This window comes from Cylas formicarius, unplaced genomic scaffold (genome assembly GCF_029955315.1).
Source record: "Cylas formicarius isolate icCylForm1 unplaced genomic scaffold, icCylForm1.1 PGA_scaffold_6__28_contigs__length_40554024, whole genome shotgun sequence".
NCBI classification, from domain to species: domain Eukaryota; kingdom Metazoa; phylum Arthropoda; class Insecta; order Coleoptera; family Brentidae; genus Cylas; species Cylas formicarius.
In genome coordinates this window covers 28,186,931-28,212,983 of record NW_026844347.1, presented here as the reverse complement: position 1 = coordinate 28,212,983, position 26,053 = coordinate 28,186,931, and the positions used below count along the sequence as shown (strand labels likewise).

Here is a 26,053-nt window from a genome sequence, read left to right as displayed (position 1 = left end):
ATATTGTTTTAATTAATATTAACATTTATTTCTCTGCTCTGCTCTTAGGCAGAGCATTCCGCTTTACATCAAGCCTACGCACTTCACTTGGTCGATGGCGCATAGATTGTTTTTGCTTCCTCTTTGCACACTCTGTAAGTGGGGTGCTAATCAAACAAAACCTGAATTGGTGTTTAGTGTTTATAAAGTATGCAATGACCCGTAATCATGCGTAGCTTTTTCCTGGACCTAGTTAGGTATTGTTTAGCTGCTGTTTCGTTTGCAACAAATCCAAAACTTCTAAAGGCACTTCCCATAACACTTTATGAAAATTTTAGGGACCTGTAACTACAGGATCGGAGCAAGTGAAAGGCCGTTATAAATTTCTTCATTATTAGCACACCTAGATGTTTTCCTGCCACGATTTAACCTGTGATTAGCTATCAAAACTAACCAATCATATAATATCAACATCATTTTTGTAGTTAAAGTAAAATTATATTAAAGAGAATAATATATGATTTATAATATATGATTTATACGCAGACGTCAAGAAACATAACATTAACATTAATATAAATAATAATGATAATAATAAAAACAATAATAATGGCAACTCGTGACACCATTGGATAGATATTGTGAGGTACAAAAATGCACAATTTGTTGTTTCCGAGAGTTCCATGCGGTGCATCCTTATCTTCGACAAACTTTATAGGTAATGAATGAGGCCTGACATCAAAGGTCTAATTTTTATTTTAATTACATTTCGTTGAATATAATAATTATTTAATACTCGGTATTATTTAATTTATCTGAGTTCAAACGAGTCGTTGTTTCTAGATCCCAAATATCCCAACCTGATCCTAAAATGTAATAAAGACGTCGGGAGCGGTTTACAAAAACGGAAATGAATTAAATCCCGAATTTTTTATTTACCCCAAAGTTCAGTAATGCGAACACGTATTCAATTTTATCGCGCTCCTTCCACAGTATTCCGTGCCTTTGAACACTCTTTATAGAAAACGAATAAATAAATTGAAAAGATAGCAGGTAGTGCGGCCCATCATCTAAACTATGACAAATAATATAATTGCATTCGTGTTATTCGCATTATATATTCACTGGGTGTATAATTAAAATAAATCCCCCTTTTATGCGAGCTACAAATTGCAATTCCGCCGAGAAATCTCTGGATGTGCGACAATATTTGGAATTGGTCTGGCGCTGGTATTTATTTTAATACAATTAAATCAGCAGCGCAAAGAGGTAACCACAAGCGCGTTTATTAACATAAAATAAATAAATTTAAATGGTGAAATGTATGCCGCGTCAGTTGATAAACATCGAACAAGAAGAGAGCAACGATCATTTTCAATAAATACTTCAATAAAATCATTTTGAATAAATTTTCACATTTACTAACCGATGAATTTGAGGGAGAATCAGCAAATTAAATCACATTTGTATCTCCAAATAACGAAAATATAAAAATAAGCAAATAAAATAGGACATAATAATGATTCTCAACATTTAACCGCATTAGGCTATTAATCTCAGAAAACGAGAAATAGCTCAGAAAATTCCTGATTACGTCAGTTATTTGAATTAGATTTTGAACCACAAAAAATTTACTGCAATTGTTGGTTACATTAGTTTCTGAAGCGCCCACCTATTCCTAGGCATGACCCTGATATGATGGATCCTGGTGCTTTTTTTTTCCAAACCGCCAATGCATAGTTCAATAACAATTGTCTTTATGAAAAAGAAAAAACTAGTTAAAAAAGAATCGACAGAAATGGTTACCTTTTCCTAATTATGTAATCACTTCATTTTATGGAAAAAATCAAATCATGAATTCGAAAATGCTTCGTTACCGCTAGAAAAAAATTAATAAGCTTTTACCATTTTCGCCAGTGGGTCTAATTTCATTCAAGTTTTTCCTGCCACAGAAAATATCCGAGTCCTTTTTGCAACCTTTACAGCTATACCCATTTCTCACAACTAAGTTTCTACTTTTTATTAAATTAACAATTGTGAATAATCAGATTTCCCTTAGTCAATGTACTTCCCAAATGATCTTGGTTTTCTTTTTTTATCTTGTCTCTTGTCAAGTCTATTTCGATGAAAATGTCTTTTCCGCCTACCCATCTCTGGAACTTTCACTGTATATTGATATTTCAGTACTAAGGTCCATATCTCTAAAGACTAGGTACTGATTCCAACCATGACAGTGATTATTGTGGTTTTATATGATATTACAAAATATTTTTTCTTACCTGATCTGTTTTTTATCTATTCCGTCCCTGTATCACCATATTAGTTATTTCTCCTTCTGTCTTTCGATACCTTCCAAGAAAAGACTACCAATAGATATGCGCTTTAGTAAAGCAATCTGCTGAGTAAAAACATTGCACATTGCTTACTCTAACCTTCATAGTCAAAAAAAGGGGTGTCCCAATGTTATATAGTTTGTGTAGTTGCCAGTACCCAGTATATATATATATATATATATATATATATATATATATATATATATATATATATATATATATATATATATATATATATATATATATATATATATATATATATATATATATATATATAAATTCTGCTATAATGGAATATTAGAGCATAACGCAACCGCTTTGTAAAGCCTCAGCTTGTTTTCCAGACACATAAGCTATTTATAACGCTTAAGTGCAATACGTGATTCATTGGCATAACGCGCCAGTTTCACCAAAACTGCCACGTTTTTTCGAATATTGATCGCTGATAATAAGAAGTTGTAGTTCTGATTCCCAAATTTTGGAAAGCTCGAGCTAAATTTAGCAATTGCTACATTATAACTGTGTAAGTGAAGTGTTCGGAAATTGAATTCGAAAACTTGGAAGAAAGATTCAACGTGATAATATATATATATATATATATATATATATATATATATATATATATATATATATATATATATATATATATATATATACATATATATATATATATATATATATATATATATATATATATATATATATATATATATATATATATATATATATATATATATATATATATATATATTCTCACGTATTGATTCACGGATGGAAAAATGTGATGACACTATATTCCGGGATATCATCCGTTCGCTCGTTGAACTCCGACTGGAATCCTGCAAATCTTGCATCCGACTGGAATCCTGCAGACGTTTCGCCAAAATCTCACTTGGCATCTTCAATGCTCGCGCTCCAAAAACACTTCGAACACTCGAGTTCGAGTGTTTTTGGAGCGCGAGCATTGAAGATGCCAAGTGAGATTTTGGCGAAACGTCTGCAGGATTCCAGTCGGATGCAAGATTTGCAGGATTCCAGTCGGATGCAGGATTCCAGTCGGAGTTCAACGAGCGAACGGATGATATCCCGGAATATAGTGTCATCATATATATATATATATATATATATATATATATATATATATATATATATATATATATATATATATATATATATATATATATATATATATATATATATATATATTCATTTTAAATTCAACATCATGAATATGAACCTTGGTTAGTTGTCTGAGTTAAGGTTTATTCCCTGCGGACTCGTTTCAACTCGATACAATACAAATTGCTTAGCCCTGAGTGGCTAAAAAGTTACGAAAGCTTTAATAAGCGATTTAAGAAACGCGCTGATTTTGAGACAAATTGCTTTGCTTCGCGTTAACAAAAATAAAAGCGAAGCACCGCGCCCCTTAAGCTGAATCGCGTCTTCGGACGAAAGAAATTCTCCCCCGCAGTGTAAACTTCAGCAGTCGACGACTTTGGCCAAAGTCACGACGTATCCATTAATCTGAATTAAATACTAAACAGTTTTGCTTTTTACGAGCGTTTACTCGTTAATATATTGGACAAATGTGATCTGCATTATAGATATACAGGGTGCTTAATATATTGAGCAACATTCGACTGATTAAATCGACAAGTACTGTAATAATTTGCACAGGGAGATGTGTACATTCATACTCAGAGAACTTGCAATAATTTACTTTACTTTGATCTAACGGAATACCAAACCACTTTCGGATTAAATTAAATCTGTTGGCATGTTATGTCATGGAAACAGAAATGTTTCCTAAGTTAAAATGTAATAAATTTTAAACAAAATCGTTTTTTTTTATTTTAATATTATGTAAAGCAGTTCAAACATTTAAAACGTTCTCAGGACATTACTTGCTGTTAATTTGTGGTAACATCAGTTAACTTTATATAAATTATATGAAATTCCAAAGACTTCCGGCATTTAATCGAAATTACTGGTAAAAATTTCCTTGTCGACTCCCGTCTATAAAATATCTGATTACACACCGATCTAGCGTGCGGGAAGCGTCACTTTCCCACCTCAGTTTCGTTTCCCACGGATCCGAGCCACTTCGGACATTTCCGGGATTTTACCGCAATTGGATGTTTTCGGAGATATTTCCCACGCCATGTCAGGGAATGTATTCCTGTTGTTTTGTGAAAATGTACCCAAAAACTAAAAGTATAGTACGCAACACGTTCGGTAAACTGTTTAATTGAGTCAAATGCCGTTTACCGCATTTGTTGCTTAATACAGTATTTCTAGTTAATTCGCAAATAACAACTCACTATAGTATATTATGCAACAAATAAACAAGTGACTTGAACTGTTTGGCAAACGTGTTGCATTTTTGGACGACCGTCAGTTTTTGGGTACATTTTTGCAAAACAACACGAATACATTCACTGACATAACCGTCAGAATTGATAAACGTCAAAATTCAATTCGTGTGTAAAGAAAACACCCGATTGTTTCCAAACCTGTGCGGTAATATGGTAGAAATGTCCGTAGTGACTCAGATCGGTGGGAAGCGAAACTAACGTGATAAAATGCTAAAGATAATTTTTAGTAAATAAAAGGTTCGTTTTATCGGGCGCCATTTTATAACGATAAACCAATAACCAAAAGCTCAAAGCGCTAAGCTCCGACGTCGCGAAATAAAACCCCGCGGCTCATGTCACTATAAAAAATACAATACCTACGCTGCCAATAGAAAATCCTGTGCAGGAACATCCGACCGTGAACAATGCCAAGTAAACTTTGATTACCCAATGGACCGATTTTCCTGATCATGCATGATGCACTAGCAGTAATGAAATGTAAATTTTTCAAACGTACACGCCTCATTAAGCTCACACTGGGAAAAATTGCCCTCGCTCAATTATTGATCGCATTCCCACGCGATTCATCCTGTACCTTCCTACATATCTGAACTGGCGAATAAACGAAAAAGTAAAAGCGAATGGATCTGCAAAGAACAGAAGAAATATTTTTGCTTATTTTTGTTATAAGTAGGCATTAACATGTTTGAAGATGATAAATGAATGAATTTTAATGTAATAATTAATCTCGATGTCGCTGTAAATATGCTTAATAAATATTAAATCCCAACCTGCATTTATCTTTGATGAACCTCTCACAGTAAAAATTTAAAAATACGAAATATTTTCACAGAAAACGACGACACATCTTCTTTCACAAATCTTCAATAATTGGATAGGATTATTATTATTATTTCCACAAATGAAGAGGAAGTCCTTCTTAAGCCTTACAATGTGTTCCAATAGTTGTTGAACACTATGGATTTTCCTAATATTAATATTAGGCAAAAGATATTTACGAAATCGAAATTAATACAAATTTGTCCAATACCTTTATTATTTTTTTCTGCTCCCGTCTGTAAAATACCTAATTACGCACCGATCTAGCATGCGGGAAGCGTCACTTTACCACGTCAGTTTCTTTTCCCACGAATCCAAGCCACTTCGGACACTTCCGGGATTTTACCGCACGGGTTTGGGAGCAATAGGATATTTTCGGAGATATTTCCGACGCTTTGAATGTTGATATTTGTCAATTCTGACTCTAATATCAGTGAATGTATTCGTATTGTTTTGCGAAAATGTACCCAAAAACTAACGGTTCGGTAAACTTCTTAACTCACTCGTTTATTAAACACTCGCTCCGCTCGTGTCAAATAAACTCGTAAGTCAAATGCCGTTTACCGCACTTGTTGCATAATATACTATTTCCTCACAAAAAAAACATAATAACACTATTTATATTTTTTTCTATTCCCGTCTGTAAAATACTTAAGTACACACCAATGTAGCGTGCGATAATTGTCACTTTACCACGTCACTTTTGTTTCCCACGAATCCAAGCCGCTTCGGACACTTCCGGGATTTTACCGCACGGGTTTGGGAGCAATCGGATGTTTTCGGAGATATTTCCCAAGCTTTGAATTTTGACGTTTGTCAATTCTGACAGTCATGTCATTGAATGTATTCGTGTTGTTTTACGAAAATGTACCCAAAAACTAACTGTCGTAGAAAAAGTATAGTATGCAACACGTTCAGTACATTTTTTAAGTAACTCGTTTATTAAATACTCACTCCGCTTGTATCAAATAAACTCGTAAGTCTAATGTCGCTTACCGCACTTGTTGCATAATATACTATTAACGAAGGGTATAAATTTGAGAAATCTTATCTCCTACGAACTATATTATTTGTTCCAAATTATTTTATTTAAAAAAGGATAAATTTAATGGTTTAATTTTTTTTATACATAGTATATGTGCTTAGAAATTCATAAAATTGCCTGATTTACAATACGAAACGAGATGTTCTCCTTATTTTTGGATTTATCAGTCGAATAAGCAGCATAAATAAAGACCCGTTTGTTTGGACAGTTTTCCTTTTTCATTTCCTGAAACGGAAAAACTGTTAATGCCTTTATAGTTGAACGAATTGAATAACTGGGAAAACAGGTAAATGAGGGAGTGGCCCAAGTCATTAAAATCCAGTACCTGTGGTTTCAGTAATTTGTTCAATACAACTGATCAAAATAGAAGCTAAATTATTTTAATATCTTTGTAGTAGATTAAATAACCAACGTGTTTATTTTTATCCATATTGAATCATAATAATTATAACAGTAATAATAATTACTTCGATAGTAATATAGACTCAAAAAAGGCGAACTTCAAGCTTAGGTTCATAGATAAACCTATCATACTCTAATGCAATCTAACATAACCTAACCTAATATTGTGGCAACCTTATAAGGCAGATAACTAAATACCTTCCAATTTTTAAAATACAAAAGAAAAAAGATCATGGCGCATGAAATGTAAGCTACTGAATGTTTTTAAATTATTTGGCACTTCATTGTAGCCACTGTAGACCTGGCAACTAAATGATCTTCATATATTGCCACATTTTATCTTTTGGTATAAATAGTGTGGAGGTTTGGTGGAAATTACTTTAATGTGCAGTGCGTTTCACAATCAATGGTCCAAACATTTATTATGGCTATTCTACGTCAAAAAAAGCCTTAGTCTCCTATATTGACGTATTTCCAAAAACGCTACTTTTGCGAGGTACAGGGCGCGTTAAATTATAAGAAAAAACCTATTTTTTTGATCATAATTTTCAAAAAAGATACCAGTGGCGTCCTTACCAGATTAGTAGGGAATATTTTTTGAGACACTGCATTTTCCTAAAATAAAAATTTTTTTAGAAATCTCTATTCAATTTGGAACAGACTTGATTTCAATCAAAATTATGATAAAAACGTTGCATTAGCATTAACATTAAAAACCTAAAGTTTCAAATCGGCCACGTACATCACTTATCCCTTCTGTCCAATTTTAAATTATATTTTAAAAATATAACGCAGTCCAACGAAATGTTATTTCAACATCCACTAAAATACAGTACTCAAATTCTAGATAATTTCAAAATAGTAGCGCACTGAATACCGGGATTACATTATACAAAATTCATTAAATGGTATTCCATTAAAAAAAATTTGAAAATCAAACATGAACGCAGTCGTTAATGCTAACAAACGGAGCTTTTTGCATTATTTTTCATTAACAAAACCACTAGCATGTACGCTGACGAGTTTTTGACAAATATTCATCTGCAATACGTTTTAATTCCAATTATCCCCGCAAAGATGAAAGATCACGTATGGAATGCGAAATTAAATTCGAAAAAAAACGAAAGGGCTCTTTCGGTATTTTATTACTGGCGCGTAAATCACGTGATACAAATGGCGCGAGCGTACGAAAGTTTATGATGTTCTGCGTTTGGCCTAAATCGGTTTTCTAGAATAAATTCCGCATTCAAAAAATTACACTGTTACTTTTTCCTCTGGTTTTATCGTCGTGGCGCGTCTCTGGCGAATATAATAAATGGTCTAAAATGTTCTGGGTCTATTTTATTTTTATCGTCAAATATTAGACCGGGTTTCCGTGTTCTCTCACGATAAGGCCTTATAGTTTAAGTAAAAGGGCGAAGAACGCAATACATCCAATTAGCTCTAATATCTCAAAGGGTTATTGTTGTTAAGCCTTGAAAAAATAATTTTTTGTTTGATGACAACCAAATTTCCAGTCCAGTCATATCACCGAAAAAATGTTAACCAATCATTTTTGCACTTTTAAAATGACTGCTTCAGGCACGTCCTTTTACTTCCACCAAAGCTGTGTCCAGCAGCTTCTATTAAAAAAGAACTCTGATTTTAAAAATCTTTAAGCGCTTTTGGACTTTGTTGAACGATGTGGACATAACCGCAGGTTGTGGAACTGGAAGGTAAACTGCTTTTGGGTTTCTCCTGTGGTGGGTTTTAAACTCTTTATTTAGACAGCCGTCCAGAAGAAGAAACAGTGTACCCTAAAATAACCTCACAGTCACACTTGCCGCACGCCTGATCTGTGCTTATTTAGATATTTCATGTACTGTGTAGAAAAATATTAACTGCAATCTGGAAGGTTCAGTTTAAAGCATAAATTAAAAATTATAATATAGGAAGAGGAACCTTAATTGCAAGAAGTTTTTAGCATTTCGAAAATATATCATTCATTATAAATATATTATTATTAATTATTAGATATACATAAATGACACATATGACATAATGTTAAAAACACATCGTTAACCGGCAGCAGTAGAAAAGAGCTTCTAGCAATTGAAGTGATTGCTCTTCGTCGCTATACGATCTCAGCATATCCTGCTTGGTAGCATCTAAATTCTTATTGAGAAGTTTCTATTTTTTATGCGATTGCTGACCTAGTCAATATCACGTATTAAGTGAACATAACGTACGCGAAAGACGTATTTTTCAATTCCTTGTCGCTAGGCGCTTGCAAAACTTCAATTTCTGATTGCTTCCGTTTCTCTCTCAACGCGAATTATTTATGGGTTTACGGCTTAAATTATTAATTGCAAAATACGTGTCTACTCACCAATACGAGCAAATGAGAAAATATATATACGCATATCAAAACTCGTAAGTGCAAGCTGGACCTATGGCCAATCATAAAACTTAATTTTAGCTTATAGCTATAAAAATTCGAATTCACTGTTCTAAAACATTGAGCTAACGAGAGTCAAACGGTTATGATGACTATTCAAGTAAGATTTGAATTTGAAATGATTTTAAATGTATGCTAATAAAAAAATTGAATTCTTTACTTTGGAAGTCAGATTCTTAGAAAGTTTCAGACGTAGTCGCTCACCTTCGAAAATGTCGACCAAACTTGATTCTGCTACTATGAATCTAACACTAAAAGTATTCATATAAATTAACTTGTTCTAATCTCGTCCTATCTTCACTATGGTACATTAAAGGCAGTTGGAACTAAGCATACAAAAGACCGCCCATACATGTAATTTAACTAAACTTATTCCTTTTTTTTTTTCATTCAAAAACTATTGAGACAATTAGGGGCACGTAAAGGTCCAACCTCAGCGGTCTCTCAATAAGTACGAACTATTATGAAAATCGTGGTATTTATCTAAGCGGGCAGTTAAAGAGGAAATAGTTAATGTTCCAAACAAACAATCGGTAGGATTATCACAATACAACATTATCAGTCGATCCGCACTTCCCACAGGAACGGAATCGTACATTTCATCCTTTCCCCATTTCTAATGATTACCTACCTATCGTTTTTATTTGTTTATTAATCCAATTAAAACAATTTTACCCCTAAAAATTTTATATTAAAGTAGATAAATAAAAAAAGGTTGCCTTTTAATCTTTTACAAGCTTATTGCCACACTATAAAAATTAAAATAATAGTAATATCCCTTATTGCCAACCATACTAAATGACAAGGAAACATCACCGAGGAATCACTCGGTCTAGCGTAATTAAACATTGACAAGATTAAAACCAATTGAAAATTATCTAATAGGATAAAATTACACAATAAAATTATAAACATAAAAATTCAAAATTAAAGAAGTAATAGCATATCATGCAACAAGTGCGGTAAACGGTATTTGACTCCCGAGTTTATTTGACACGAGCGGAGCGGTTTTTTCCTTCCTGCGGGATTATTTTTTAAAGGATTTTGAAAATTTTGGTGTCAAAATGTTGCAAAAAAAGTACCGGTTAAAAAAAAAATTGTTCCCACTAGGGGACAATTTGAAAAAACTAGGTGATACTAAAAAATGAATAGTTCATTACATTAAATGCTATTTGCCATTAGACAAGTAAAGAACAGTTTCATTAACAATTTTTCACATGATCAGGTGACCCGGTAAATAGTATTTATGGTGGTCACAGCCTCCTAGACACAATTTTCAAAAATTAAATAAAAATTAAAAAAAAAAGAGAAAAACCGTCTTGAAGTACGTAGAATGATCTCCTGAAATCAAAATTGCAAAAAAATATAGGTTGTGCCATTAAAAATTTAAAAGTGCCACCATCGACTACATATTGTCAAGAAATTGGACATTCAGCCTATATTTCAAATCTCTATCTCAAACCGTTTAAAAGTTATAGACTGTTCCCGTTTTCGTGCGTCACCCGGTATATTAAATCATAAAACCGTGCAAAATTTAAAAACGATCGGCAGGATTGTCACAATACAAAATTGCCAGACGATTCACACTTCCCGCAGGAACGGTGTCGTTCATTTCATCCCTTCCCCCCTTCTAATGGCACGTCATTACCTAAGTGGCGTTTTCCCCACATTCAACTTTTGTTTACAATCTATTTAACGCAACGCCGCCGCATCTGCGTCACTTATTTAATTTCATTTACATTGTCTCGGGCGATATAAATTCCGGTTTATTTATTTTATCATTTCGCCCTTTGCTTTTATACGCTAAACGTCGTTCGTTAAATCCCGCGAACAACATAACGCGCGAAATGTGACGATTTGTATTCCGGTGCTTCTGCCGAAATTTGCGTGAAAACCGGCATTAAAAGCGGATCCGCGGAATTTATGCGTTTACGAATCGGGTTTTATCGTCCGATAGAGGGAAAACGAGTCGAAAGAATTGTATGATTTAGTTCCCGGTACACGACGTTAGAAATTACGCTTTATAGCCTATCCTATACAAAAATCGACAAGAACAAGTTGTTGTAGCCTCGATACTACGCGCGGTAAAGAGTTAAGAACTACTAAATTAACTAACACTTATTGTACGACCAGTGCCTTAACCGCAGACCTTCGCAGGAACGTTGTAAAACACATCCCAACAGATGTTTGGTCTTGCCTGAGATGGACGACACGAATATCATTTGCAGAAACTTGAAATTTTTATTTGAAACGTAAATGGACCGTTTTAAATTTGATTAAGTATTTATGCTGCTGGGTATTTTCAAATAAGTAGAAGCGTTTATTTTAACATTAGATCATATGTGTCGTTCTTTAGAGTTTAATCTAAATTGCAATATGTTCGTATATATTTTTCAAAGAAATTTCCACAGGCTACTGTAATGCAAACAGTTTCAGTCAAGCTCTGGAGAAGCCAACAGGATGATTGGCGAAACGTCAGCAATTTCGACTAAGCAAAAACCGACGCAGGAGGAATCCAGAAGTTTTGTAAAAAGCGTGTTCGTATATATTACGGAGGTATTTGACTGTGATCCTTCCAGTAAGTACGTATTTATATACCTGATTCTCGAGCTTTCACCCTGAGAGGCTGTTTTTACTGAATAGTTCAAAGGGTACCTGTAAAAAATAATCATTTTTGTCTTGTGTGCCTGTAGATTAACAACATTCTTCTTCTTGTATTTTTGTGTCTTCTACATACTTCTTCGATTTGTAAACAACAACAGTATTTTTTAGGACTATGATTATATTTGCGGTAGATAAAGGTACGTCATAAGAATACAGATAAATATTTATTAGAATCTTACAATTAAACATTTTTTGAAGTTTCCTGTTTTTTAACACTTTGGAGACCGTAGAATGAAGCAGATGTTAGGAGTCGAATCTAATGACAACTTAGAAGACGAACTACCTTAGCACGTCAAATAACGTATCCATTTGTCCAATTTTTTTGAATGTCTACAATTTTATAAGAAATTCAGAAGATAAAGTCGGAGCAGCAATGAAAACAACGGACAGAACGTAATAAATTTTTACTTTGTAGTCTTCTTTATGCACATGTTTCAAAAATTGCTCAGCGAAAAAGATTGAAATCATACTGATATCCTTCTTGTTACTGTAGGTCCCAGGACAGTTCTGGAATGATTACGCTCTACGATCTGCTCGGTAGGATGTTCTATAAGGGGCTGCAATTTTGAAGTAATAAACAGCAGGCAAAGTTAATGACGGGGTCGGTTCTAAACGCACTATAATTCTGGTCGAAGTATAACACTGTTCGGATTTGTACTAAACAATTAACAACGTTTTTTATGATATATGAAATTATTTTTAAGGTTTAATTACACATTTTTTGTTGATTACCGTTTAATCAACTGTTTGATAATCGAAATTTTTTTAAACAATTACAATGGAGAAGAGTGAAAGTGAAGATTTCATTACCGTACTCCCTCTTCTAAAAGAGGGCAGACACGCTAAATTAAGCGGAAGGCCTGCTTACAGTGATCTGACCACCCAGAACAGTTTCGAACACCTCCGAAAGTATCAGTCAAATTCGAAATTGAAATTGTCTACAAAGGGAACAGTTTTGGGGGTACCTTTCAAACGATATTGATTTGAGGTTATGATCGGAATTTAAACATTGGTGTAAAATTCGATAATAATTGTGGAATAAACTATATATTGTTGTATTGAATGATAATATAGGTTGTTTTTATTGTTTCAAACTTTACCTTGATTTCTAAACTAATACCTATTGTTTCTTTAAAAGCTCCGACTTTTTTATTTACCTCGTTAAAATCAAGTCAAGATTTAATAATTAAGACAATTTATATATATATATATATATATATATATATATATATATATATATATATATATATATATATATATATATTACAAGTGGAACAAACATGCATAAGGCTTTGGAAGTAATGAATATTAGGAAAACTTAAGTAAAAAGTTAATTCCATGATAAATTTGATGGAATGCATATAAAATAGCATTCCTTTGGAAAAAATATATTCACTCTGCTACTTACCAACCTTACAAATTGTCATGATGTACGATGTAGGTACTAACCTGCAAAAAGGAATAACAAATATTATCGTCAGTGGTAAAAAATAACAGCTAAAATTTCGAGTCCATGTATTCTTATTCACAATTCCCTTGGACATTTTGATAACGTTGATATTGAACGTTATTAAATAATAAAATGTTCTAAACTGTTGTCTGTCTCTATTTCATGTACAACATTTCTAGACTGTCAGATTAAGCGAGTATCTAACTTTCGTCCTGGGAAAACGCTTACACAGGCTCTGATAACAAAGTGAATTCTGCCTAAGTACAAACCATATTACAGCAGTAATCCGCGTTGTCAGGAAGTTAAACTTCGTAATAATAACATCGACCATATAACGCACTGCGGTATTAATATACGATTTTCATTTATTTATTAGTAAGAGTTTCTTTTAGCAAAAGATAATGTTCCATTTATTAATTAAACGAAATCCAGCGTTCAAAAGTTTTATTGTCATAAAAAAAGTTAACATCACTGGAAAATAATCTAGATTCCCCCAACTAACTGGAGAGAATAGAATTAGATCCGGACCGTTCCTTGTTTATGCAAATGACCATGGGGGCGTTTCTGGGCGGCGATTTGGTGCTCAGCGCTGATGGCAGACACTGATTACGACCGACTATAGAGTAGCGCAGTTAATAAAATAGGTTGGTTTTAACGTCGTGCTGCTCGGAATAAATTGTTTTACAAAAGAAAATCAAAATGTCTGCGTTCACTTGTTCGTGACAAAAACTCTTCGTAAAGTTTTGAAAAGGTTTTTTCAAGGCAAGAAAATAAGGTTCAGCAGTAAGCCGCAAAAATTTTGTACACATTAACAACCAAAAACGTCAATTTTTTTGGAAAAACAATCCCAAAAATTATAAAAACGCATTTTAAAAAATAATTCACGTTTAAAAACAAAGCAAATGGATTTTCAGCTAAAGTAAAGAAGCACAGATTAAACAGTAATATTAGTTTTTATTAATGGACTGTGGTCGCGTATTTTCGATAACGACAGACATTGTGACATTCGTGCAACGATGTAGAGTCCTCTTTAATTCCGAAAATCAGCCAGCGATGCGTGCTACCACGCGAAAAAATTGAAATGGAAATGGATGGAAATAAACAGTTAGCGCAAAACAATGATTTAATTTCGCTGAAAAAACTGAAATGATCCCGTTAATCCTGATAAAGAACCGCCGCCTGCCGCCCAAATAAATGTTTTTTATTTGCAGCTGCAAATACGTAATACGACAGATGATAAATATCACGAGTGCGTTACGAATACGTTATAGATCAAAATCAAAAAATCAAACATCAATTTTTAAGATACTAATCTATCAATCTACAAGCATTTTTTTAATGTTATGACCATATAAATGTATTCACAATAGCAAAAATGTGGTTATATAATTATTCCTACTTTAAAATGTTGACAAATACTTAACAAAATGTCGCGACAAAAAATTATATAATGTATTCCTTCTTAAAAGTATATATTATGTATTAACCCCCGTGGGATTATCAAAAATAACTCAAATGCGATTTGGAATTGTGTAAATTATATTTTATAATCATAATATCCAAAATTTAAATACACAAATATTAAAACAATAAATAAAATAATGCAAAAAAAAAATAATCGACCATCTTTAAAAATAAAATATAGATAAAAGTTTATTAGAAAGAACTTTTTTACGCGCCTCGTTCGCACAAAGCAGACGCGCGATAGTTAAGATTATCCACAAAATCAAGGAAATGAAAAACACGTAGGTCCTATTTTCCAGTGCTTCAAACTTGCTTTTTGCCGGGCCCTCGAATTTTTTTGTGTCGCAAAATCGGAAATCTCTATTTATAATGCACAACACGAACACAATATATGGCACAAACAATTTCAATTGGTTCCAGTGGAGCGCGAACCCTCCCCTTTGAGAAGGCGCGTCAAGTGTCACCCTTGTGCGTTTCAACCAAATGCTGAAACATTACCGTCAATGACTTTGCTTTGCGCCTGAACAATCTTTGCAGAACTTGAGCACTCGTAACCGGTATTGAATTTCCATGTTCGCAGTAAATAATGTTAAGAATAACCACGAAGATGGTTGATTAAAATTGTCGTATAAATTTCTTGTTGATAAAAAATAACCTCAAAATGATTCATGAATTGGTTTATTAATTGATTGTCAGTATTTAAGAGTGTGAAACTAACTTTTCCAGGTACAATTCGTAATATTTTTTAATAATATACAATACCTACACTGATAAAAATAAAGGTAATTTTATATTATATTTTAGTCACAGCTTGCGGTTTTTATACAACAAATTTTAAAAAATATATATTTGAACATATAAGTAAGAACCTATTTACAAAATGCTTACTAAACATACTACATCAAAATTTAATTTATAAATGTGATTTTACAATGACATCTAGCCAGTGATATAAACGAATGAGGTCATGTGATCACTGGTCACGTGATGCGGCAAGAAACCAGTCATTGTAGTGCCAGCCAATTTTTATTTCTTTGTTACCCTATCCTGCATACTGAATTAATAATAATGTTGAAAAAGTAATGCAGGTAAGTGATCCAAATATGTTTGTGTAAAGTTATATTTGTTATCTTATCCATATTATATATATATATATATATATATATATATATATATATATATATATATATATATATATATATATATATATGTGTGTCGGTTTTGTTCATAGCATTCAATTGTTATGGCGTTTTTATGTGATAAATAAAGAACGCTAGCAGCATAAGTTAAAGAGAAAAAAAATTATAAATTTCTTGTGCTGCTGCTATTGCGTTTTCTTGGTATTGTTACAAAATTTTAGTACTGTAATAATACTTGGAAAACAAAACATAATTTATATCATGGCAGAACACAACAGTTATTCTACTTCTATAAATCATGTAAGACATTTACCGTTAAATTTACTTTTATTAAAATGTCATTACAATCTGAATATAGAAAGAAACATGTAATCTTGCACATACTTCTGTGGTATACAGGTAGACAATGATCTAGTAAGCAACTTTAACAAAAAAATTATCAGTGAACGAGTACATAACTTACCAAATCAAACAAAACTCTCAAAAAAAAAAACAAATTCGAATAATTGAAGCGATTATATAATCCCTCGTAAGGTTAAGAGTAGAAGTCGGAGACGGAAGAGCTTTTAGAGCCGTAGTTTTAAGAGGGACTTGAGCTTTATTACAGAGAGGAGACTGTGATCTGTGTTCATATACTATACCAATTATGACTGAACAAGAATGTGTTAGACCAAGTTGTTTCTTGTTGATATCAAATTTCATTAAAAATTGTGAACGAGGTCCTGACATAAATAACAAATACTAACCAAATATGTTTAAGAAAAATATGAAATCTCAATATTATATATATTTCCTAATGGTTTTTCTAACAAACTAATTTTTATATTTTCTAGAGGAAAAACTTTGGAATGGGTCCAAGATAATAAGGGTGCACACTATTCGTGAGTACGGCAGCGCCCACATTACAAAAGCAGAGCAACCTCTCAGTTACAGCTTACAAAAAGACAGATTATCACAGATTTCACTACTCATTAGATTATACCAAAAATATCTTAGCTTTTACCAGACCAAAGTATGTTTTGTCATATTGGCATAGCATTTAATCTCCTAATTTGGTAAGATGAGAGTGATTTTTACCATTTCTAGTAATACTCGTCCCCAGCACATAATATTTTCAGCAAAATTATTGTTTCCAATATTTATTTATATAACGGCAGAATTAAGTATGGTGTTCTGGTCTATCTCAAGGGAAGAGAATTATTCTATAAAACTCTACTCTAAACCCTTAATTGTTTTCCGCCCGAAAAATACTCAACAGCAAAGTTCCGCTGCTCGTAAAGTAGTTAAAAACCACTTACCCCGCGTATCCCACGCGTACGAAGTTTTATGACGCTTGGTATTTATTGCCACGTTCTGGAACCTTCCGGGAAGGTTTTCTTAAGATACTTGAAGAATTTGATTTGTACAAGATGTCCTAATAAAATGTCAATAGATAGTTATAATTACTTATCATACTTGTCGTATTACCGATCCCTGAAATGCCATCAGAAAGAACACAACATAGAATTTGGCCCAGAAAACCGTTTTTAATGGCGGCGTCATTATAACGGCGACCCAGATTTCTCGCTTTCATTTAGAAAATTACCTCTTAACTAATGTGCGTCACGCAGGAACAAAAGAATATCCTATGCTAATGTTCCTGCTATGAACAGTAAATAATATCTCACGAAAATCTGCCCGCTGCTTGTTGCTACTCTACAAAACGGAAAACTGCGTAACTAATAATAAATGTTCGATTGTCTACGCACTGAAATGATTGCGCTTATCTTAGATTCGGATAAATTTGATAGATTTTGTCAATTAGAGCCAAGTTGTCTCCCGATTCCAATGGCGATGGAATGGGATTTACATCTGGAGGTTCTAACCAATCACTTTATCTTTTTGGTTATGTCATTCTCAACAATTAACCTGTGTGAAAGTTTATTCACTCATAGTAATATATTAGGCAACAATTATGACAAACGGCAATTGAGTCACGAGTTTATTTGGCACAAGCGGAGCGAGTGTTTAATGAACGAGTGAGTTAAAAAGTTTACCAAACGTGTTGCATACTGACATGACTGTCAGAATTGACAAACGTCAAAAATTAACCTGTGCGGTAAAATCACCGAAACTCACGTGGTAAAGTAACGTTTTCACACGCTATATCGGTGTATAATTAGATATTTTACAGAAGGGAGCAGAAAATAGTATATTATGCAACAAGTGAGGTAAACGGCATTTGACTCACGAGCTTATTTGACACGAGCGGAGCGAGTTTTTAATAAACGAGTGAGTTAAAAATTTTACCGAACGTGTTGCAAAACATTTTCGCAAAACAACACGAATACATTCACTGACATGACCGTCAGAATTGACAGACGTCAAAATTCAAAGCGTGGGAAATATCTCCGAAAATATCCGATTGCTCCCAAATCCGTACGGTAAAATCCCGGAAATGTCCGAAGTGGCTCGGATTCATGGGAAACGAAACTGACGTGGTAAAGTGGTAAGCTTCCCGCACACTAGATCGGTGGGTAATTAGGTGTTTTACAGACGGGAGTAGAAAAAAGTATAAAACTCTTGTTACGCTTTGGAAAACTGTATATTCAATAATTTAAATTCTAGAAAAAAGAACTTCATTGTCCGCAATGAAATTTTCATGGCGATAATCAACGGGGGCTAATACATAATGCCGAAAAATTAGGCATTTCGTCAGCTTGACAATTTTCATTGTCTTCCCGAGAAGTGTGCAATCAATATTAAATTAAAAGGCGCAGTTCTAATGAAAATTTTAATCAAAATTTTAATTCACCGGCCGAGTTATCCCCAAGATGGGTTTTTCTCGCCTTATTCAGCGTTATTGGGGAATTCGCAGTTAAATTATTGTATTCTGCTCTCGTGGGATAATTTTTCTTTTCGCATAATTTCCCTTGTGTTCAAATGGTCGAGATGTGAATGCAACTTCGTTATTGCGTTAAAGCATCAACTAGAGCAACTGATTTCAGTTTATTACCAGCCTAAGGCAATTCGACGAGCACATAAACACGGAATTAAGAATTAGTAATGCAGCTTACGTTTCTGTCGGAATCATGAAAAGTTGCTTTTCCATAGCAAGCTCAGTGATGAAGCATTTTTCAGTAGTATGAATTGTGACAGAACATTCACCTACGTATTGTCTATGTTAGCAAACCTAAAGAAATTTGGCAACATATGATACCCGTGACAGGGCGATACAATGTTGCCAGTGCTGGACATCGTACATCGACATTATTCGTATTGAAAAGCGTAGGTAAATTTGACATTCAATTCAATATATCATTAATAACATGTCTTGCTAATATTTCCTTAAACATTAACCATAAAATTAGAAATACTTCCTTTCTTATCAATACCGATATGATTTGGAAGAAATACCTTTCTTATCTGCTTGTGCTTATTTCTTCTGAAAAAAGTGACTTTTTGCAAGCGCACAGGTGCTTTTAGGTATTGCTGTTACATAGACTAAATGAATTTTGATACTTTCTACGAAACTTCTGGATTCCTCCTGCGTCGGTTTTTGCTGAGTCGAACCTGCTGACATTCCGCTAATCATCTTGTTGGCTTTTCCAGAGCTTGACTGAAACTGGCTCGTATTTTACTCTGTAGCTGCTTACATATTGTTTGAGGGGGGCGGAGCTAAATATGGGGCATAAACACCGTCTCGGATGACTGATTTCCTTATTGGTGACAGGTAGAGACCAGAGTCGCGGTTAAGATTGTTAGGTTGTTTATAGATTTCTATAGACTCTCGGATTTTTTGTTGGTAGAAGAACTGATTACATGCAAGAATTTTAGTTTTATCGAATAAAATTTCGATTTGGGTTTCATGAGTGTGTTCGCCAACAGCTGATGAGTTTATTTGTCTTAGTCGTAAGGCTCTTTCGTGTTCTTTGAGCCTAGTTGATATTTTTCGTCCGGTCTCTCCGATGTATTCTTTGCCGCATATGCATGGAATGCTGTAAACTCCTGGCATTTCAAATGGAATTTTGTCTTTGACGGACCGAAGACGTTGAGAGATTTTTGGATAAGTGGTAAATCTGGTTTTCACGTTATACTTCGTTAGAACTTTTGGTATGCGGTCGGTGATGTTTTGAATGTAAGGAAGGACCACATTGGCAAGTGTAGGATTGCTTTCGGCCTCATTGCTATTGGAAGGTTGTGGTGAAGTGTATTTTTTGATAGAACATTTAATATCTTTAATGTGGAAATTATTAGAGAGAAGAGCAGAGGAAAGGTGTTTTAATTCTGGGTTCAGTGACTCGGGCTGAGTAAACAAGAGAGTTGATAACCGGTTAAGGTATCGGTCTGTGTGCGCAGGTTTTCCGTAAACACAATGACCCAACAGGATGATTGGCGAAACGTCAGCAAGTTCGACTCAGCAAAAACCGACGCAGGAGTAATCCAGAAGTTTTGTAAAAAATATTACAGTAGCCCGTCGAAGTCTCTTTGAAAAATTAATTTAATTTTGAATTGAAAGTGCGTTAAACAAATCGAAGACGTGTTTCATTTTCTGGTTTTGTATATTTGTGCTTAGTAATATCTGCCCAAATGGTTAAATTTTAATAATATTACACTATAATATCACTCGATATTTGCATCACAAGAATAGCAATTTTATGAACGACTCTGTTTGAGTTTCAAAATGTTCAATTTAATGTGTGTTATTCTTCTACGGTAAGTATTCGGCTTTTGCGTGTTCTAGTGTATAAAACTTCTAATTCTGTAAAAGTATGATTTTAATGTTACTACTATTTACATTACTAAAAGTTTAACATTAGCATTAGTGGTCCAGTATAAAAAATACTTTGAGATCTTACAACCTGGTAGTACCAGTACATATGCGGTAGTGTAGTGTAAGTAGAGTGAAATTTCGATCTACAATTTATTATGCAATATGGCTTATGCAAAAAGGCTATTTGTTGTCCTCAAATGAAAACTTGATGCATCGTTTAATTTTTTGCACTTGTTACGCTTTTTTGTTGTTTAATAAATCTACTTTTTATGTGAAACTATCGGAGTTGAAAGCCATTAGCAGACTGATCCATAAATCATAGAATGTTTGAAATAAACGTCAAAAGTCGATATCCTATTTACTTCCACTGCGTAGTAGTTAATAAGTCATTAGTTCCGTGTTTATTTGTATATTTTTATGTTTTTTTTTTCTATTTACTTTAAAAATGTATTTCTGGAATAATCAAAGAAAGCAAGAGTTCATGGTTTATGAAAATGATTAAAAAAACTAACGCGGCAAATAAATAATTTCGGCAAAAATTACCTACCAAAGATACTGATCCTTATAAACGCAATGCAACGCAATTACATGCAATTTAGATTATCGATACAGACACCCCACTTCCAAAGCCAATTACCAAGAACGATGACCGACAATCGGCTTGCATGCCTTAATTCGTAAGTTTGCTAAGAAATTGTCTGCAGCTAAGGCTTACGTAATTGAAAAATATATGCAGATAATGTTAAGCAAGTATATTGTAGATCTAAAATGCATCGGAAATGGTTAATATAGATATTATATATGATATACAGCAATTAATCAAAACTTGGTCTCTACTTTTATTATTGAACGGTGACATAAATATTATTAAAAATACCAATTAACAATTAAACTGTTGCTGTTTTTAAAAAAAATATTACTCAATTGACTTTAGCTTGATATCAAATCAAATTTCCATAATTCATCGAATTTGAATCGAATTTGGTAAAACTGGCGAAAAATTGTTTGATATGTTAGTTCATGATAAGTCTTGCCCAATATATTATATCATTACAGTGAACGAACGATATTTCATATGGCTAAATTATGAAAATGTCGTTTTTCAGTCCAATATATTTGGTTCATTTGATGGATGCCGTTTTTGACCTGACCTGAAAGGACAAATAAATTACTTGACAAAACCGTGCAGCTTTGAGCTTTAAATATTTCCGTCGTGAGACGAAAATTAAAATTTGTGACCAGAACATGGCGTTTTTACGAAGAATATATCCTAAGGATGTTTTACCGTAGATGGGGAACAATATCGAAATGAAATTCCATCCCGCGGTTAAACTAAAATGTAAGTAATCGATGTTTTAAGAAAATGTATCAAGAATTTCGTAGCAAATTATATGTCAGGATATAGACTATAAATTAAAACAACCAACAACCGACTTGTTACGGATTTGCTTAAGGGCAAATAGACTATGAAAAAAGAAAAGTTTCCGTCGATTGAGAATTCTTTTGTTACGCGAAATAAGCGGGTTATAAAACTTTTCGGGTTAAAGGCATTTTTAACTTCTAATTAAGCTCGACGGGGTTTTTAAAATTGCTTAAAACAGGTTAAACAATATATAGCATAACAAAAAATAACAGTTCACTACAAAATTAATGAAGCAAAATATTCCAAAACCTTTATGATGATCTTCACATTCCATAACAAAACCCTATTTGCTTTTGCGTTATTATACATTTCTTTTTTACTTAAAAACAAGGAAGACTCTCAACTCCAGAGGGCGAAGGCGGTAAATTTTAATAGAGGACCATTAGCTAAAAGGGGATTATGAATACGCACGTATTTTTAAGACCCCCTCATCCATAACATCTGAATCAATAATTTGAATTGTTGTCTAAATTTGACTTTTTAACAAAATATACTACCTTAAATGGGTTGAGGTTGTAAACAACAGATGATGCCTAGATATCGATCTTTTTGTCTTGATGATTGGAATAATCCTTAGAGTACATTCTGATCTACAGTGAAGATGAGGCGTCAAGAAAAATAAGGGAAATCTACAAGTTCCTTATTTCCAGTACTAAAATTAAACTCTAACATTACAGAAAAATAACACAATGGTTAACTAATAAAATTCAATAAACCAGAAACGATAGTGGCACTACAACGCATTAACAACCAATGATTCCATTCTTTTAGATGTCACTCTGCTGTTTTCTCTTTTGTTAATAATAATGTATCGTTACCTTAGTACCTGGTGCGGTTGACCACTCTTAGATATAACATGAGGAGACCAAAGCTAAAATCATCGGTAGGAGACAACGCATACGAGGTGTGTTCAAAAAGTAAGGTGACTTTTGTAATTGTTATGTTGGTACACATGTCCCTACCATAAGTTCAAAGTTTAAGCCAGTTTGCATGGATACTTTTTTTTGTGAGACGTGTTTTGTGGGCTCAGCGATTTTCTGCTGTCAAAAGAAATGGAGCAAAGAATTTGCATAACATTTTGTGTCAAAACGAAATACATTCCTGCAGAACATTTCAAATGTTGACAAGGGCATATGGCGAATCTACCGAAAAAAGCACGTCAAGTGCCATCAAATATCAAGCTTTTGCTTACCGTTTTCCTTGATTATCGTAGCGTAGTTCATCAAAAGTTCTTACCACAATGTCGTACGGACAAAAAGTGTTATCTTGAAGTTATGCGTTGTTTGCGAGAAGAAATACGAAGAAAACGATCGGAATTGTGGGAAAACAATTTACGCATTTTGCATCACGATAATGCATCTGCTCACTCATCGTTTTTTGTGTACAACTTTTTCTTGTTCCCAAAACTCAAGTAACCCGTGAAACAAAAGAGGCTCGGTACGATGGAGGAAATGAAGAAAAAATTGATGGAAGAACTCTATGCTATACCAGAAACTGTTTACCAGAAGTGCTTCCACAATTGGAAAAAACATTGGCACAAATGTATTATATCTACGGCGATTACTTTGAAGGGGATAACATTATTTTTGATAAATAAATAAATATTTTTTGATAAAACTTAAAAGTCACCTTACTTTTTGACCACACCTCGTATATTTTAAAAATCGAACCTAAATCTCCATATAATTCCGACTGCGGTGCACCCAATGTGCGTGCTGGGGGAATTTAACCCATAACCCAACAAAATTGCATATTCATACAATCACCTGGCGAATAAATTCGACCTTTATCCGCAAAGGCAATAAAAGAAATAAAAAATGACCGAAGTGTCGCATAACCATGCTGGTCGGGTCCGCCGATTTTCAACACCGTGCTTTTCCTAATAACAGGATACGCAGAGAGAGAGGGACACGCCACGGTCCAGGGTTAATTACTCCAGACTTACGGAGGCGTAGAACCGTCAAAGAGGTGCACAATTCCGTTTTATCTGTGGCCAAAATTAATTGGTCGAAATAATAAGGAAAGAGAAAGAAAAGCATCGCAATAATTAGATTCTCGGCGACCGTTCCGTGGAAAAACGATAAAAGGAGACAAGCAAATCAGGAGCTCCGTCTTCGTCTCGGTCGCCCGATGTCGTTCAGAAGCGATGGAAAATATCATATACCTCATTAATAACACCGGAGATTGCTAAAACCTTACGGTAAATTACAAAACAAATAAAAATAAAAGTTGATACAAAAGTTAGGGAGATGAAAGTAAAAATAAAAAAATGCAGCTTACCAAATGGTTCGGATATTTGATAAAATAACATTGTTAATTAGGTTAATGGAATGAAACAATATCCACATCAAATGGACCTTTAATTAACATGAGTGTTATCAAAATAGATTGCAAATAAGGGTAGCTTCGTAGCTACCATTAGCAGATAACTTTAAACGTTATTTTCTTTTGAACTAAATCTAAGCGCAGAATTTAACACACCAGACACTTTTTGTGCCCGAATTTGTAAGTAAATTTTACAAACATATATATCTAAAATTTGTGGAACTGCCATAACATGAAGTTGCTCCATAGGCACAATGTTTTAGGAATTTACGACGTTCACTCGATATTTATTTGTATTTATCGCGAAAAAAAAAAATACAAATTGTGCAGAAAATGAATAAAATGATTAAAAGAAACGTGTTATGAAATATATTCTTAAGAACGTTCAGTGTAACATTTTCCTCTAATTTACTAACTAACCATTTACTTACTATTTTGTATACTATTATTAGTTGATTCGGCTTGATGGTAACGACATTCAATTATGAGATAGAATTTCTGCCATTTGTGACGAGGTGGGTTTCGAGCTTATAGTAAGCGAAGTTCAAAATTCAACACAATTCCAAAGTGCGAAACAATACCTATCGTAGATCATTATAAGTCGTTGAACATACGAACCAATGCGTGATATTGATAAGACAAAACGAAGCGTTTGCGTATTAAACTTTGTTGCTCCGTTGATTATTATCGAGAAGGAAGGCCCAAGGCAAGATTACGGTTATATTTATATTTTCCATCCACTGCAATAGCGCTTATGGATGACGATATCTGTCATCCACGGCACGTAGAGGAGTCTCCAATTTCACCTGTTTAATTAATTATAACACGTAAATAGATAGAATATTAAAGTTTTCAGTAAGAATATCAGAGGACTACAAGAACAACATAGCTGCTTTACGACAAGGTAAAACCAAAATCTGTTTCCTTCTGGTATTATTAGTTTGGTTTAAGGGTACAGGCTTAATATTAAGATATGTAGGTTGTTTTATCCCGTATCATGTAACCAATTCTGATATATTTTCTAAAGGGCAAAAGGCAATCTGAAACATGCATTTTGAATTCCTTAGAGTCCTTACAAAATAAAGCTGGTCTATAAACTGTATCGGTGTAGGACAATCTAGAAGAGCTGGAACTCATGACGTTACGACTTGGACAATGTTGCCTCAGTATACCGTAGGGAAATTGACTGAGTGTTTTGTGATTGTGAATCAAAATTTCAAGATGTGAGTTTACGAAAAAAGTTATGTTTTCCCAAATATCTTAACCAAAACTATTGACAAAATAAATGACGAGCACACGAAAAACGATCACTCAATCAATCAATCACAAGTTTTAATATAAAATAATTGTAAAGTTTGATAAAAAAAAAATCGGTTTGTCTTTACTAGACGATTTATTAATGTTTGTAAAAAATAAACCAACTATAATGTCAAAAATGCTTTTTT

The 26,053-nt window shown here is 33.5% G+C and overlaps 1 protein-coding gene across 2 annotated transcripts in view; it reads right to left on the bottom strand.

Annotated features, from left to right (window-relative positions):
• Positions 1-26,053, bottom strand: part of LOC132703452 (transmembrane protein 47) — an 88,865-nt gene that overhangs the window by 19,077 nt on the left and 43,735 nt on the right. The gene's annotated exons all lie outside the window — the stretch shown is intronic.